This window comes from Balaenoptera physalus (assembly GCF_965194825.1).
Source record: "Balaenoptera physalus genome assembly, chromosome: 15".
NCBI classification, from domain to species: domain Eukaryota; kingdom Metazoa; phylum Chordata; class Mammalia; order Artiodactyla; family Balaenopteridae; genus Balaenoptera; species Balaenoptera physalus.
In genome coordinates this window covers 56,109,706-56,127,504 of record NC_138894.1, presented here as the reverse complement: position 1 = coordinate 56,127,504, position 17,799 = coordinate 56,109,706, and the positions used below count along the sequence as shown (strand labels likewise).

Below are 17,799 nucleotides of genomic sequence, written 5' to 3'. Positions count from 1 at the left end.
AAGAGAACTTTCTTTATGATTCCATTTATATAAAGTTCAGGACAAACAAAATCCTCTATGACAGGAGTCAGAACAGTGGTTTTGGGTGGGGTGGGGTGGGTAAGTTCTCCACTGAGAACCACATCCTACGATGATAGAGATGTTCCGTCTCTTGACCTGGATGAGGAATATAAATAGGTAAAAAAATTCCTCCATCGAGTTGTGCACTGAAAATGCATATATTTTATTGTATTTAAGTTATACCTAAAAAAAATTTTTTAATGAAAAAATCTATAACAAAAAGAAAAAAAAGAACTTCAGCATGCTTCTTAATCTTACAAAGCAGAGTTAGTACATGTGTGTTCTGATTTTCCTCTTAGGGTTCTTGCTTATAAAAATGAAGCAGTCAACAAAATTCATACAACAGAGAACATCTTGAAGGAGAGGCCATTGTAAAGCAGATACATATAAAGAGTTCAGCATCATGGCTAGCAACAGAGGAGATGAAAGACTTAATATTTAGTTCTCTCTCTTGGCTGCTGTGTTCTTAAGAATTGGAAACACTCTAATCTGTTTCTACTAATTCTGGTACCCCCATCCCACTCTTAAACTCCAAGACCTCACTATGCTGTTAATAGCTTCCTACACTTCACTCTTGACCCCTAACTGCTTGCTTGGTCAACCTTCTAACACACCTTGTCTCTTGTCATTTCTTTCACAGTTATCTGAATAGATGCTGGCTCAATATCTCCTGCCTGTGGAAATATAAAAAATGTCCCAACATGCAGAATCATCTCCAAGGGAGTGGAGGATTAAAAGGAGACTAAAAATGGAATTAACAATAGAGAAAAATGTCAATAGATTTGACTACAGGAAAATAATAGAACCCTATACATTAACAGCACCATAAACAAAATTAAAAGGCAAGTAATTAACTTGAGAAAAAAGTTAGCCACATGTACAATAAATACAGTAGAGGATTAACAACATTTATAAAGAATCTTACAAATCAACGTGAAGAAAAGGAACACCTCACTAGACAGACTAGAATACATAATGAATAGGCAATTTGGTGAAGTATAATTGGCAAATTCACATGTGAAGATGTTCAGACACAGTAGAAATCAAAAAGTATAAAACAGTTAAAACAATGAAGTAAATTTTTTTGCCTATAAAATGACTAAAACTGAAAGTGGTAATTATAGCTTGGGCTGGCCAGTGTGCCAGGAAGTGGGGACAGAACAGGAGGTAATGTAAAGGGATACAATGGGAGATTGGGGGTAGAATTCATTTTGGCAATGAACACCAAAAACCCCAAAATAACTATACCTTCTAACTTAGAATTTCCACACTTTGTACACAAATATTTATATTCAAGTATCATTTATAAAACCAGTGTTTATAAAAAATTTTAATGGAAATAATCTTAAATGTCCAACAACAAAAAGGATTGGTGAAATAAGTATGGTCCAGTTAGAACACAATGCAGTGACTAAAAAGTTCTATTTAGAAGAAAATTCATTTCAAGAAAAGATGTTCTCCATATATTTTTATATTTTAAAAGGGGCTGCAAAACAGTATATGCAGTAGGCTTCCTTTTTTTAATGTTTAAATATATAAAGATAACTACTAAAAAAAAATGAAGTTTTAATAGTACTTATCTCTAGATATTATTATTATGAATGCTGTAATTTTATTCTCTGTGTTTTCCAACTCTTGTACAGTAATGCTGATAATCAGTAATAAAATATGTTATTTAAAATATGAATTACCTCTAAATGTCTTAAGAGTTTGACAGACAGAATTTAAAGTCACAGGTAGCCTCTTCTTTTCCTTCTTTCATTAACAGCGATGGAATATTAAAACAAGGCCATGTCCTCTTGCTTTAACCTTGCATCCCCAAGGATATTCACAGTAGAAAGTCCTTCCTCCCAATACCTCCTTTTTCCTACCTCACCCAACCCCCAATGTATTTTCTCTCCATTTAAAAAATCTCCACAGTAATATAAATTAAGCGAGAAAGAATTTTAAACTGTCAGTTTAATGGTGCACATAGAAGTTATGGTTGCTCTCAGTTCAAGTAAATTTTAATAAATAAAGTGGCTCAAAAATAAAAGGTATTCTCAAACAATAAATGGAAAACTTGTTCAGTTTCTCAGAGCTTGTTTTCTGCCATGGGAGTCGCTCGATTTAAAATTCTTCACAAAGAATGGCAGGATATGGTTAGATTACTCTGAGTTTGGGTAACTCATGAATAAAGCTGAGACAAAAGTAGTACAGAACAGGGGAAGAAACGTACAGCTGAGTATTAATCTCAGAGTCTACATTTGTAAAATCAGGGATAGGAATTACTTAATCCTAAACTCCCTCTTCCTACTCCAAGTGTCTGGTTCTAGAAATATCCTTGTCATCCACATGAAGTCAAAAAGAATGAAGAATTATAACCCAATAATAATGTCATTTTTCAGAAAGATATAGATGATTTAGGAAGAAGACCAAGAAAGAGGAATTTCATAAAAGATTTAACATTAAAACATCACAACCCTTAAAGGAGATGGAACTTGGAAAAGACGTTACAAAATCTAAAACATTATCGTAGGATATGATGAAATGTGTGCTGAAATAACACCTGCATCAAAGCTTTCTTGGTCAAAGGAAAAAAAATGTTAACCATTAAAAGACTTCTTTTTACTAGAGGGGAAAAAAACAAGACATGACACCTTAGTTTGCATTATAGACTAAAATAATCCTTTCTAAGGATACTGGGAATAGAGGATGAAAGAATGTGTAAATGGAAGGACAAAAGGAGGTTGCAGACAGATTTTTAAATTGTGTGTGTGTGCATGTCTCATGTCTCTACTTATATAGACATGCAGATAACCCTCAAAAGTATAATTCCACTGCAAAAACAGAGATGGCTGAATGTAGGCACACCCCATTCCATTGAAACAATAGCTGTGAGCCTTTAATGGGAGTCGGCTTGCAGTCTTCTTCCTATATGAATATTTATATGTGTAACAGTCTTTCCTAGGAGAAAGACAATAGACTTAACAACTTGGTGTCGTTGCTATTATTTTATCAGAGCAATTGATCACTAACATGATGATGCCAGGTTTGAGATACCTTTCCACATCTTTCTCCCTGCATTCTAGTGATTTCCTGCATCCTCTGGATGTAAAGCCATCATTTTCTACTTGTTCATCAGACAATATGTGTTGGGGGCTTAGAAAGAGGTAGGTAAAAGCCAGCAGTTGAAGATATTGCTTGATAATGGTACAAAGTTTTATTCCCCAAAGAGTTGGCCAAGAACCATTTACATTACAGTCTCTTAAAGTTAGTATTTAGAAATGCAAATCTTGAGTCTTACCCCAAATTTACAGCACAGAATCTCTAGGAGTACAACCCAGGCATCTGCAGTTTCAACAAGCTCCCTAGGTGATTCTGATCAGTTTAAATCTTTTATTTTTTAAAATATTTTTAAACTTATTCCATACAGTCTTTACTTCATCATTACTTTTTTCTTTTTTTTGGGCTGCATTGGGTCTTCGCTGCTGTGCGTGGGCTTTCTCTAGTTATGGAGAGCTGGGGCTACTCTTCGTTGTGGTGTGCAGGCTTCTCATTGTGGTGGCTTCTCTTGTTGCAGAGCACGGGCTCTAGGCATGCGGGCTTCAGTAGTTGTGGCACGTGGGCTCAGTAGTTGTGGCTTGCAGGCTCTAGAGTGCAGGCTCAGTAGTTGTGGTGCATGGGCTTAGTTGCTCCACGGTATGTGGGATCTTCCCAGACCAGGGCTCGAACCCGTGTCCCCTGCATTGGCAGGCGGATTCTTAACCACTGCGCCACCAGGGAAGTCCAGTGATAAGTTTGAATTTTAAGAACCATCAGCTTACATCAGCTTTGTGTATGACTACTTCCTAAGTAACTGGGTTACATTTATTATTAAAATGTTTTTATTCTTCCTAAATATAATTTATATAGCACTTCACAAGCATTATGTCATTTATTCCTCACATAATATGGTTCAATAAGGACAGGGATTGTCATTTTTATCCCATTTTAGAGGGATCACTCAGCCAGCAACTGGTGGACCACGACTCTAAATCTCATGCTCTTTCAACATACAACAAAGGTTAATAAAAGTATCAAGACACTGCAGAATGAATCTCTTATGGTGGAAATCACAGGCAATAGGAGAAACATTTAGATATTCAGGGCTCTTTATATAGCTCAAAAATCATGCCCTGCTGACTGTAGCTAGCTATAAAGTCAGTTCCAACTAACAGTGTGAACATATCATTGTTTCTGCGTAAAGGAGGCCTTCTACGCATCATTCTAGAAACATTTCTGTATCTGTGATTATTTACTGTTGTGCACTACAAACACATACTTTGAATATATCTCAGCATAAGCTCTAAATTAATTGATAACACCTGGAAGCATTCCCTTTCACCTTGTTGGAGGGGTCTCTGCTTCAGGGGGAATACTGACCATCTTGCCAGCTGGGCATCATTTTTCATACTATTATGAGCAAAATATATTTCCAAAGTGAGACTCTTTGTAAGTTTCTTTGTCATCCTTGTGAAGAATCAAATGCTTTCATTATTAAGTTCTTGACAGAATAGCTCAACTTTCCAAGTGCCCTTAAATAATTTCCTACAAGTAATTGGGTATTTTAATTATATATAGCCTCTTGTCACTGTTCATCTAAAAAACATTACAGCGTTAGTTAAAAAAAGATGTATTAAGCCTGAGTGTTTTCGTGGGATATGTTTTGAGTTATTTCAGCAATGATCAAAGCCAATGAGTTTGTCCTCCAACCTGGAATCCTCATTTCTTTTCTAAAGACAAACCCTAATAAGCAACAAGAAAATTAAACCATCACACTAACAAAATGTATTTAATAGTCGATCTCTAATCATGACTATCTCACCAAACAACCTCTGCTTTTATTTTATTCTATCTTATAGGGCCTTGGTCCCTTTTATCTTTTTGTATGATCCCAATAGGTCTGCAGAGACTGGGTCCTTTTAGTGGTTCTTTGCCAGAATCCCTGCAGAATCCTTAGGCTACTCAGCTCCTTACTTGTGCTCACCTATTTGCGTGGCAGAAACAGCACCGGACTCTGAGAACCGGTGTGCTGTATTTAAGTCCCAGTTCTGCCATTTATAAACATGTGACTAAGTCAGGTCACTTAAAGTGACCAAGCCACTCTGTTTCCCCACCTGCAAAATGGGGCAAAACCTGCCATGCCTAATTTACAGGCATATTGTGGATATCATGTGAGATTAAAACACGAGAAACAATTTTTTAACATTAAGAGCTCTACAAATGTGGAAGTGGAAATGCAATCAAACATCTCCCCAAATACCAACAGGTCATTGGTCGGTTTCCTATAGAAATTTGCAATAAAGGAAGATCTGTACTGGTCTACTCCATCTGATGGGTCGATGGAGCCTCTGGTATGTTTGTAAAGCAGTGGTGGAATGAAGAAGAGATGGCTCTCACCTCTCCTGCTGGCTACTGTAAGACACTTGGAAGACCTCCCTTGAAGTGTTGTAAGAACACAGGCAGGCAGGTTGAGTTTTAAACCCTGAGGCAGCAGAATAGCTTTGACGCCTCTTTCAGACCCTGTGCCCTTTGCAGACAGTAAGATAATGTCCTCCCCCAAGTAGCAGGCACTCGATAAGCACTTGTTGATTGACTGGTCTCTGCAATCCTGGCACTCATTGGAAGAGTGACTTGCCAGCAGAGAGTGTGTAAACACCCACATTTTGGTAATAACCTAAATATCTGCATATGGTGAATGAAGAGGCTGAATGAAAGAAATTACGTAAAAACAGAAAGTCAGCTCCCTACATCTCTCTCCTTTATCATTTTCTCTTGGCAGAAGCAAGACTTTTAACAGCGAGGCTATCAGGGCATCTTAAAGGCAAACAAAGGATGGAGCACTGCCCTGCTCTTGGGGGGCTTTTGGTCTCTATGTGTGTCTGTCCATTACTCAAGAACGTGGTCCCCTCTGGCAGCTCCAAACGGTGTCTAGTGAGCACAGCATTGTGTTTTACAGCTAAACTAAGAATCACGTCTCTTCTGTACTGTTTTTCTCCAAGGCTGGAAAAAATATGTAATATTTATATCGTTTGATAGGTGCATGTCTAAGAAAACACACACACACACACACACACACACACACACAGTCATTCATTTGGTGGTCAGACCCAACTGTCTGGGATGACTAAGAAAAACTAAATCTGCAGTCATTTCATTGTTTAAAAAAAATAGCACAAGTGGAGTGAAGGTGGTGTTTTTGGCTCTTGTTAAGAATGCCTTCCTACTTTTTAGAAAGAGGGGGCAAAAAATCAAGCATGGATAGTAAGTTCCTGTTAAACATTTATTTTAAGAAATAGGCTAGCTATATTTTAAAAGCAGGTGATTAAATCACAGTTGCTGACCAATTTTATTTGATTTAGTATTCTGAGATGCTTATGTTCTGTTTAAATGCTAGACTCTTAGCATTTGGCTAAGGCATAAGCATCAAAGTGGCCACAGTAAAAGACGTGACATACTGATTCTGGGCCAGGAAATACTGTTTCTCTTACCTAAACCTCTTTTTGCTGTACAGCCAGGTAAAGATGGCTTTGTGTTTGCTGACATTTTCAGAGGCCGATTGGGCCAAAAAAAAGCTGGAATCATTTTTTCCTAAGTCTCCCCTCCTCATCAAAGTCCTCTCCTCCCTACCCTATCTTAATGAGTCCTAATCTAAATTTTAAAAGAATTTTCTAAATGATAACAATACGAAACGAAGTCCAACCCTAAGCTGCATCAATAGCCTTGGCAGTAAAGCCCTGATGCAGGTTTCCTGGTTTAACTCCCACATGGACAAAGGGCATAAAAATTATTGGTTTTCTGCATTATATCCTCTTGTTAATATCTGTGTCATCCTTTTTTGGATTAACCAAACACCAGGAAAGGATCTCAACTTCAACCACTTGCCTTCACTTAAAGAATCCACCAAATCAATCTAGCAAGATAAGAGGACAATCTGTTTTAAAGACTCTGAGGATAGTTGCTTTCATAACTAACCTCAGTCCTTCCTGGATTTTTTCCTTAATTGAGTCCAGAGCAGAGAGGAGCCACTGTTGGAGGGAGGTTAATCCATTACTTGAAGAGTAGCAGCCATTTATCAGGTCCTGTGCCAGATGATTACATAAAGTATCTGGACCTTTCAACAACCCTACAGAGCAGATATCACAGGTCCTATTTTAATCTTGAAGAAACTGAGGATCAGAGAAGTTTAGAAACTTGCCCACAGTCAGTTAGTTAGTGTATAAAAAGACATCTAAAAGAGTAATCCTTTATCTCACTAGGGAATTCCTAGAATTCATGTGGTGTTAGTATAAGTGGAATGAATGTAATGCCAGTAAATAAACTGGAATGAAAATTCTGATATTAAATTGGAGAAACAAAAGAATCTTTAAGAAAAATGTAGCTAAGAGATTCAAACTCCAAAGCATTTACCATCTTTTTTGAATGATGCTTTACCTTACAGTCTGAATAGAAATGAGTGGAAAAAATGCTTAAATTCTTTATGTAGTCATATAATACCATGCAACCAACACAGTTTGATTTTTTTAATTTTAAAGGTTTCATATTAAGAAACCATAATTAAAATTAGGATAAATACTTAAAGTAGTTTACTGTAAGTCTTTTCTCTATACCCTGCCTCCAGAACTATACAATTTTATTTAACTATTTACAGAGGGACTCCTTTCATCTCATGAGAATATAATCACATAATCAGATACACTGCAATTGTTTCCTTTTAATTGTAAATCATGGCTGCACTTGCAAATTAGTCTATTATCACAGCAGATCTATCAATTTGGTGGGGAATGTATTTGCCAACTAGAGTGAAATAAGTTAATAAACATTAATAAGGATCTTAAATCAATCATTCCTTTACTCTTGATGTGGTGGCGGATATCGAGATTAATAAATCAGTCAAACCAAATAAAGTAACAAGGAAGGGAGGCACAGGGAGGCCGCCTGATGCCCTGTGTAGTTAAGAAGCAGGATGCTTAAAAACAAATTGGAAGATGAGGATGAGGCACTAAACCTTCAGCGAAATGACTTGTAAATTAAACAAAGTAAATCCAGACAGTCATCCACGGCTGGTCCCTTATGTACCACTGGTGATAAAAGCTGGAGGAGAAAACACAATGCTCAGTCAGGATAAATTATGTCTGTTGGCAGCACATTGTAGGCATTAAGAGCATGGACTGCAGAGCGAGCCTGCTCCAGTTTAAATCCAGGCCCCACAACTTTAGTTTTGTAACTTTGTCATCTCTTAACCTTGCTGTGCCCTACTATCCTTCAGTGTAGAAGGGAAATTAATATTACCTATCTCACAGAGTTGTGAGAATTAAATGAGCCGATATTTTGTTAAGGGCTTAGAATAGCACCTGATGTGTGATAAGCACTGAGTGATTTTTGAATAAATAAGTGATGTAATTGGCCATTTGCTACCACTTTACATAGCCCTAGTTCTTTCTCTGCACAGCTTTTTTTACTGGGGAGAACTGAGATAGTGAAATACCCCTGCAATATTTAAGTCACTTCCTTGCTATAAACCAAGAGTTAAATTAATTTCTTGGGTAACGATAATTAAAACTTTTATTTATTGTATTAAAAAGAAAAAGAGAAAAAGTGTTATGTTTAAAAATAACATTACTGAGGCAAACGTTTTATTACTGGCAAGTACAAATAGACTGTTGTTATATATTTTAGTCATTAAAAAGGCACCCAGATAATCAATACCTTGTGTATCTACTAAAGCACAAGGCTTTTGTATAAAGATATTTATCAGAAACTCATCAGCAGTGTTCTACTTTTGATAACTGTATGAAAAATTGTCAATAGAAGCATCAACAACTCTATTATCTCATTTAGGACAAGTCCCAAGGAAAAGAATGAGTGGGGAAACCAAATACATTATTTGCATATACAACAGCATGTCCAATTAACCACTTTGCTGACAGAGATTCATTTATTATTAATCTTATTCCAGCATATGTTAATACTTTGACAGTACACATGAAAAGTGACTGATACAGCACACTGCAATTTTGGAAATGTTAAGTGAGGTCTTCAAGGAAGTGTAGCTTAGAGTGCTGAGAAATGTTTTGTTATTTCAACTTTGGAAAGATGTAATGTAGAGAATAATCAATTTACAATGAGAATATAGGCTCAAATAGCCTAAAACGGCAAGATTTTCAGAAATCAATATGAAATATAAAATAAGTAGACTACTAAATAATATTCTGCAAAATAAAGAGAAAGTTTAATTTCTATAATATACCTTCCAGGCAAAAATTCCCAGAGGTATTTAAACTAACCATGCTTCAGTATTATTTCTCTATACTAGCTTGTTATATAACTGATAATTGAAAAGTACAACTACATATAAAATGACATAGATATGAACTAGAGCATTTATCTTGAAAAATTTGAAAGAGAAGTTCATCAGGAAAACCACACATCTCTTTAAAACATCCTGCTGCTTGCCCAAATAGAGTGTTAATTGGATAGTATATGAGTACCACAACAGTGAGCTTCCATATTTGCCCTAAATGTATTTTTTTTAGAACAGCATCACAGTCACTCATAGCAATGTGCTTTATGCTGTGGAACTATCCACACTTTAGATAATTCAATCTTAATGTAAAATTAGAGATTTCAGAATCTGAAATCATCTCAGCTTTAAGAAGCATCAAAAATACCACTTCTCTTTCTTTAGCAGCTTTGAGTCCTGTAGTCATGATGACCAGATGGTAACTAATAGCCAAGACAGGCTGAACCATATAAATAATTACATGTACCAATGTTAGTCCAATGGCAACTCAGATAACCAAAACAACTGTGCAGAAGTGATGTCCAAGTCAATAAATGTCTCTGCCTTGTATTCCACCGCACATTAAAAATCACTCCCTTACCATTTACTTAAAAGTTCTGTTTCTTTCTCATTGATCATTTTTCATAGATATATCATAATGTTTTTTCATCAATTTAGTTACATGGGAAAAAAAAAATCACCAAGTATGTACATGAACATAGAATAAAGAGTGTAACCTTGCTTTTAAAAACTGTGGGTCACATTACATAATACATTTAAACTGGAGATCCTATAGCCAAAAAAGTCTAATATTTTGAATTTCACAATGAAAATGTCTACAAGATTCATAGAAGCTTCATGTAAAACCTAATATGTACATAACCAAGTATTCTGACTGCAAACTGGAGAAACACCTTTCTACCTCAGTTCCAATTCACAAACGCCATAGATATTAAGTTCATACAATAGACACAGCAGGTTCTTCTTAGCGGCTTGTACACTTGGTGATTAAGAGGAAGTCTGTCCAGGAATCATCATTTTTTAGTCATAAAGTATTTTATTGTAATTATTTTTTGACTAATTACATTATTTACCACTGCCTGAGTTTGATGCTTTAAGCTGAATTTGATAATGGCCCTCATTTTTTAATCCATCCCCACCTTATGCTACTTTTCAGTTAAATATCAAAATGCAATATTAACTAAAATTTCTTCCACTAGAATGGAGACATACATTTCATATCCATATTCACCTGAAATTCTTAATAAATATATGGGTTAGCTACCTTTTTTTGGCTAATTTTATTCTTAATGAACAAACAATTTTTTTTTTTGTTTTTTTTGGAGTAGTGAATTGGAAAGTGATGACAGTGGGACAGAACTTAGGTTTTCTAAATTCGAATGGAGTATTCTTTTCAAAACCCTGCCTCTTAACATATTGGAGTGAGAAAGCAAAAGTACTACGGCTACTTATTAATTAAGTGACCCTGGCAGAATCATCGCCTCTCTAAATCTGTTTCTTTGTCAGCAAAATGGTGATCATAAGCCCGGCCAGGGTTATGATGATGATTAAATGAGACACTTTACACGAGGGCTCTGTGGAAATATATTCTTAAAATACAGCTGTTTTTACTAAGTTCTGTCAAAAGCTTGAGGGAAAAAAAAAAAAAAGCTTGAGGGAATTCACTGTTATATGATCAACACTGAAAACACTCTTGCATTTTGTGAGAGAATGGAATATTTTAAAAGGTATTACCAATTTCTGTGTGGAGAAATACTCTTCACCCTACACAGCCCAAAAAGGACTAGGCAAAAAGACGAAGTTACAGGAAGCAGGTGCTTTTCAAAGAGACATTCCTTAGGACCTCAGCTGAAAAGCAAATACCAGGCAAGTACCCTGAGCCTGACCCCCATACCACGGCTCTTGTGCACCTAAGAAAGCCACCACTACCTAACGATGAGGACAAATGGATGGCTTAAGGGACCTATATACAATCTTTGCAAAAATATCTCCAATTACAGTATGTTTAGAATCAATAAAGCTCTGGGAAAAGACAAGAGTATAAGGATTTTAAGAGATCCTTATTGCCAAAGGAATCTTAGAACTCAAAGTTGGAAAGGATCTTGTCCAATTAAAAAAAAAAAAAACAAGCATATGAATGACAAAACAATATAAAAAGTCATGCTCAACATTACTATTAAGATCCTTAACACCTCAAAAAAAAATTGTGTCTTTTATTAAAAAGAGGCACACAATGGAGTGTAAATGAGGCACTGCCTGACTGTGCAGAGATGGTTTTCTCTACAGGAACTTAGTTCAGTTGCTATATTCTCTTCTCAAAGACCAAAGTTCTAATCCTAGTTAATCACCTAAAAAGAACTGCCTTAGGTTATACAGAGTTCAGGAAAAACTGTGGATAAACTAGTGTAGCCCCTCCTCACTGCTGGAGCACAGGCTTCCAGGAAGAGTATTCTAAACAAGGAGGAAGATGAGTTAGAAGATATGAGCTCTGCTTCCAAGTCTGCTACTAATTTGCTGTGACTCTATGAGTCCAGTTCACTTACATTACTTAGCGCTCTGTTTTCACATCTCTAAAATGAGAGGTATGTGCTCCTCACACTTTAGAGCTCGGAGAGAACTGATGCTCAAAGCTGTAACTGAATTCCAGAAGTCACACAGTTAATAGCTGGTTGAATCAGAACTAGAACTCAGGTCTCCTGATTTCAAGGTCTGTTCTTTCCCACTAGATGTGTCTTCTCTCTGAAATCTCTTCTAATTTTTTTAAAATTGTATTTTATCAGGGTAAGAACACCTAACATGAGATCTACCCTCTTAGCAAAATTTTAAGTGTACAATACAGTATTGTTAATTTTAGTCACAATGTTGTACGGCAGATCTGTAGAACTTACTCATCTGGTATAATTGACACTTTATGCCTGTTGATTAGCAACTCCCCATTTCTTCTTTTCTCCAGCCCCTGGCAACCACCATTCCACCCTCTAATTCTATGAGTTTGACTATTTTAGATACCTCATATAAGTGGAATCACGCAGTATTTGTCTTTCTGTGACTGGCTTATTTCACTCAGCATGATGTCCTCAGAGTTCATCCATGTTACCACATACTACAGAATATCCTTCTTTTTTAAGGTTGAATAATATTCCGTTGTATGTATATTCCACATTTTATTTACATATTCAATCAAAATCACGATGAGATATCACCTCACACCTATTAGTATGGCTATTATCAAAAAGACAAGTTTTGACAAAGAAGTGAAACTGGAACCCTTATACACTATGAGTAGGAATGCAAAATGGTGCAGCCACTGTGGAAAAGAATATGGAAGTTCCTCAAAAAATTAAATATAGAACTGCCATTGGATCCAGCAACCCCATTTCTATGTATTTATCCAAAAGAATTGAAATCAGGATTTTGAAGATATGTTAGCATTCCCGTGTCTATTGTAGCACCCTTCATAATAGCGAAGATGTGGAAACAACCTAAATGTCTTTTTTTAAACAAACATTTATTGGGGGCCTATTGTCGTCTGGGCACTTATCAAATTCATGGTCTCATTTATTCTTCACTGAGGTGTAACTCATTGTATTTTCATTTTATAGATTGAAAAAACAATCTTAGTGAGGATACAGAGCTTAGTAAATTTACGCAATGCTAGTAAGTGGCAGTGGCCAAATTTTCACATAGATATGTTTTTGAGAATTATCTTCACCAGACCAAGCTGCCTCAATTACTTATACATTAGTGAGAATTTAAATAAATGAATTCCCTGTCTTAAATACCTTTGCAAAACAAGCCTTATCTCTATTTGAAAAATAAAAGGCTCTATGTTTTGTTAGAGGAAATATATGCAGCAACTTGGTGGAAAGCAATTGTGCAAGGAGCTCTTTCTAGAACATTAATATTAAAGGATAATACAAAGTGATGTAGCTGAAATTCACTGTTGATGTTTTTATCAGATCATTTCACGTTGAGTCCCAGATGACTGCTACACATATGTAAACTTTATGGTTTTTGTATTTATGCTCAGAGGCTACTTGTTTTCAAAGGGCAGGTTTTGTTTGTTTGTTTGTTTAAAGATTAACTCTTTCTGGGACTTCCCTGGTGGTGCAGAGGTTAAGAATCCGCCTGCCAATGCAGGGGGCACGGGTTCAAAGCCCTGGTCCACAGAGCAACTAAGCCCGTGCGCCACAACTACTGAAGCCCGCGCACCTAGTGCCCATGCCCTGCAACAAGAGAAGCCACCACAATGAGAAGCCCACACACCACAACAAAGAGTAGCCCCTGCTCACCACAACAAGAGAAAGCCCGCGAGCAGCAACAAAGACCCAATGCAGCCAAAATAAAATAAATAAATAAATAAATATATTAAAAAAGATTAACTCTTTCTAACAATAGCTTGTATTGGGGAAACTAAATTGCAAAAATTTTTGATGGTCGTGCTTGGGTATATTAGCTCCTCCTCTCTCACCTCTGCTCCCATTATCCCCCTTTTATTACCTGACCTTTCATGGTACCTGGTGCACAAACACAAAAACATGCACATATTATAATATCATATATTTACCAAATGAATGAATGCACAATCTAAGAAATCAATATATTAAAGTTGAGGGCAACCAAGACCTTAGAGTCTTGGATTACTTGGACCATAATTAATTCAAAGATTCTTCCAGGAATATTAGCTGACCATCTTGTCTAAAATATCATTGCAGGGCTTCCCTGGTGGCGCAATGGTTAAGAATCCGCCTGCCAATGCAGGGAACACGGGTTCGATCCCTGGCCCTGGAAGATGTCACATGCCGCAGAGCAACTAAGCCCGTGCGCCACAACTACTGAAGCCCGCGCACCTAGTGCCCGTGCCCTGCAACAAGAGAAGCCACCACAATGAGAAGCCCACACACCGCGAGGAAGAGTAGACCCTGCTCGCCGCAACTAGAGAAAGCCCATGCACAGCAACAAAGACCCAACACAGCCAAAAATAAAAACAAATAAATTAATTAAAAAAAAAATCATTGCAGTGATGCACATTTTTGTCCAATAAGCCAAAGTAAGGAAGCGGTGTGTGGTAGGAACATCTACTTCAGAAGAATATTCATAGCCAAAAATGTTCTGGGTAACACATATGAATTAATTACCAGAAAAGCTAAATTCTTCTTCAACACAGTAAAGTCAAGTATATTTTGAAAGGTGTTGCTAACTCTCTTGGTTGCTAGACAAAAGAGCAAAGGGATCACTCTATCAAACAGCACCCTCCTGCCTGTGAGAAAAACAAAAGAAAAACAAAACCCTCCTCAGAATCAATGAAGTGATCCATGGGACACCAGGCAGAGGCCATCAGCCTCTCTCACAGGATTCACTCTTGTTAATACATGCTGGAAGCAAAATGTGAGGCCCTGGTCCTTGTAATGATTTCTGCTCCAAGAGATCAACCATCAAAGCACGTGGAGGACCCTCTCAGTTCAAGTTTCAAAACCTCTGAGCTCATGGAATTGCTCTGGGCTAAGTGCCATGCAGAGTTGATTCTATCAGAAATTCCTCTTTGACTCCGACCAGAGATTTGGTTCGATTTTTCGGTGCCTCTGTGGTGTGCCTCAGTATCCCTACAAGAAAAAGGATATTCAAATTCCCTCCAAAAGCCCCCACTCCTTTTAGAAGTTTAGTATGTGTGTGAAAGTGCCTCAGAAAGAGAAACATTATGAATTTAAGATACAATTATTTTCCTCATAGAATGGCATTGGGCTACCTCAATTATAAACCACACTTTTAAAATCTGTTAACATTTCCTTCTGGGAAAGCCCCTTTGCCCTTTAATAGTAAAAGCTAATCAAGGCAGTATAATTTCTGGAGCTCATATTTGTGGGAGGAGAACGGCTGGCACTGGTGTGCTCATTCCTATGATGGTTTTCTCCTTCCTTTATGTCTTGAGATTATTGAGAGGCTCTAAGCTAATTTTTGAAAGTATGCAGAGGTACTTAGGAAAGCCAGGAGCAGAGACGGAAACCTGAGCATTGCACTGACATCATTCTATGTTTGGCACATATGGCACATCTCTAAAGCAAGACCAACCGAACACACTGCTTTATTCTGAACTCTTGCTGGCTTTAAGTAGCAGTCTTAATTACAAGCAGGCTTGCTTTTTATCATTTACAGTCACACAGTGCTCCATTTATTTGACTAGGAAAATTCAATTTTTCTATAGAGGTATTTTCAACCTTTATATTTTTAAGTACATGCAAAATAAAATGGGATCCTGCAGTGATCTCAAAACCTGCTTCTCATATGCATTTTAAAAAAAAATCCTCATCATAATCTCTGCAACTGGGTCAGCTTGCACAAAGATGCTCAGGGTAGCCATGAGTGCTTTCAGCACCCTGCAATCCTTGTAAGTGACACCTCATAATAGTGCAAACGAAGCGTGGCATGATGAGAAAATGAAGAAGAATGGACCTGGATAGTAAACCCAGCAGTTTTCAAAACACAGAGGATCGGCTAAATTTTGTTCCATAAAATACACCACACATGATTTTTCTTTTACACATTCAAGCACATACATTCTTTCGCTATTATGAGAAAAATATCTTATGACTCCAAGAAATTCTACTATAAGCAAACAGGGTAGCTCGAGTGTTCATCTGCATATGTATATTTGCCATAGTCTCACATTTTTAACCAAACCTCATTTACACCTGCCTTGATTTTCAGCCAGGAATCTATCACGTTGTCATTCACCTTTGTGTTTTCCCTTCACCCTCATCTCTTAGGCTCAAAGATTATTTCCTTGTGGGCCCTTTGCCTAATTAGCTGAATATTCAAGGAGTTTATTGACCCAACAAATTCACCATCACCTCTTTCTTATTAGGTTTCTTTTAAGCCATCACCCTGCCTGCCCCGCTCTCAGCCCCTCTGCATCCCCACCTCACTCCCATCTCTCCATCCCCCACCCTCAGAGGCTTATTTCATCTTTAATGTTCTTGGGTTGTTCTCTAGCCAGAGCTTTTTCCCTCTTTTCAAGGGAGGCAAGAGGTGAAGTGTGAAAAATTCACACCGGCTTTTATTTGGCAGAGGTTGGCTACTGACAGGTAAGTTTGCTACTCTGATTTTTTTTAAAAAAAAGGGGGGGGAAAGAAAGAATCAGAAAGCTTCCTCCAAAAGTGTGTGTGAGCAGGGTGGGGAGAGTTTCAAAAAGTAACAAACACGACCATACTATGGAACCTTCAAAGAAAAGAGAAAGTTTTCTGACCCAAAAGAATAATCACAACCGCTGCTCACTTTCCTCCACTATCCATCTATCCTTTCTCTTTCCCAGCGACAGATATGCCTGGTTTTTCATTCACGTACAGAGACAATCACTATATTCTGGAGGGAAGGAAATGTTTGTAGAGACCAGCAGACGGGGGCCTGACTGGGGTAGAAGCTACAGAGGTGAGAGGACAGGTGTCCTCTCTGCGGCAGGGTTCCCTTGGTCTTCTCCTCTCCCCACGTCCCCCAGGCGCTCTCCCTTTTCAGCCACATCCCTCGGGAGAGAGGCAGAGCCACAGAGAAGGAGAAGTTAATATGCGTATGAGATTATTAGCCAAGTGCTTCCCACTGGTACAATTCAGCGCCCAACCCCCTTGCATACCCCCATCTGGCTCACCGCACCCACGCTCTGTCTGCCCCTCATGTGCCTGGGCTCGCCTCCCTCCCCCAGGACTCACATAATTTTGCACAAAGGCCAGGCAGTGGGTGAGATCTGCACCCGGGAAAGGGAGCAATAAGCTCCCAGAATCCTGTGAGCGAGCGGGGAGAGCAACAGCAACTCCTTGCTGTGTCTGAGGGATCTATCCTTTCCGTCACTTTTTCCATAAAAGCCCCCTTTGGAGGCGTCACTCATGTCTCCAGCCTAGGCACGCTTAACTGGAGAGAGTCCTTGAGGGAACTGGGAGAAGGAAAGGAAGGGATTCCCGGGCCCACTGTGAGGTGTGCCTGGGCCACTCCCAAAGGAGGTGCCCAGTGGATTTGTTCTCTTCAGCTGGGTTAGGATCTAACCTCTCACATTTAACCAGAACTGTCCCCAGGTAGGAAGCCAGTCCCTGGGGAAGGGGGCCATCCCAGTATAACTAGCAGCTGCTGGGGGAGAGGAATTACCTAGGGAGAGGGGCAAAGGATCCAGAGAGGAACCAAGTCTGAAAGGGAAAGGGGCCCTACAAGCAAAAGAGGGGGAAAGAGATGTTAAAAAAAAAGTGTCCATAACTTTCGCCCTGCTTTTTAAAGCAGCGGACTTTACACTGGGGAAGAAGAAGAATTGGGAGTGGGGGAAGACTCACAAAAAACAGTTGATGTTTTATTTATTGGCAATTCAGGGAATCTGAAATAGGCATTTATCTGAAGATGCCAGGAACCTGGCCTTACACTGCTGGTCATTCTGGAGA

General features: G+C 38.1%; 1 protein-coding gene across 25 annotated transcripts in view; it reads right to left on the bottom strand.

Moving 5' to 3' along the window:
- Positions 1–17,799, bottom strand: part of NRXN1 (neurexin 1) — a 1,120,109-nt gene that overhangs the window by 404,829 nt on the left and 697,481 nt on the right. The window lies entirely within an intron of this gene.